We start from the raw sequence: 1,079 nt of genomic DNA, 5'->3' as shown, positions 1-1,079 counted from the left end.
ATTAGATGCTCCAAGACCTGAACTGGGAAGACATACAGTACGTGATTACTGAATGCATAGTATACATGAATTTTAAACAGGTACATACATAAACAGTACATATTTCCCTGTTAATTATTTTATGTTCTATTCTGCAGGAGCTTTTCACCAGCGTTATTATAGTTAACTAATACTTAATACATAAAAAAATATTTAATTCATTGAAATATAACAAACGTTAAGCGAAAATTTACTTAATGTATTAAAATAAAAATAAAAAACTGGAGTAAAAACTCAAATCTATATAGACAGTAACACTTTAGATAAGGGAATACATATACATATCCACTATCAACTGACAGTTTTCTCTCAATAAATGTATTTGCTGCTTATTGATAACAAGTAAGGTCTTCTTTTGTAGTAGTTATATTTAGATATTGGGTAGGGTTAAGGGATCTAGAATATGGTCATCCATTATTACGTGCTTTATAAGTACCAATATGCTAGAAATATGCATCTAATAAGCAACTGGTAGATTGTATATCGTTCTCTAATCTAAAGTACTACTGAATTAAAAAAAGAGACCAGTTCTCACTATTATCTAACTATTAACTACATATTTTGCCTTAATAAACTGATTATTATTAATAGATAGTAAGGTAGTTATTACGTTTTGGTATGGGGTAGTATTAATGGATTTAATATGCAGAATATAAGTGCTAATAAATGGCCAATATGCAAGTAATAAGCAACTATAATACAAAAACACCAAATGTTAATAAAAAGTATAGTAGTATCTCAATGATATTAACACTGCTTTTCACCCAGAGCTATTTACTCTACAGTTTAGTACACTGACTGCAAGAATTGGATTGAAAGCAAAATGCTAATACAGAGCTCTTTATTGACACAGCTAAATTTAAATCATCGAGTTATTGGACGTGGCAGTCGATCAGACGCTCCTCCTGCTTCAATATTCCTTGTGAAATATGTGTCATTTTTCACGATTTTACTTGACATTTCAAGCGTGGCTCTGTGTTTGAAAATGGTTACTAACCTTAGTCGACTTCACATCAGCATCTTAATCACAAACAAGCGTG

This window comes from Carassius gibelio, chromosome A13 (genome assembly GCF_023724105.1).
Source record: "Carassius gibelio isolate Cgi1373 ecotype wild population from Czech Republic chromosome A13, carGib1.2-hapl.c, whole genome shotgun sequence".
Classification (NCBI taxonomy): domain Eukaryota; kingdom Metazoa; phylum Chordata; class Actinopteri; order Cypriniformes; family Cyprinidae; genus Carassius; species Carassius gibelio.
This window is presented reverse-complemented; position numbering follows the sequence as displayed.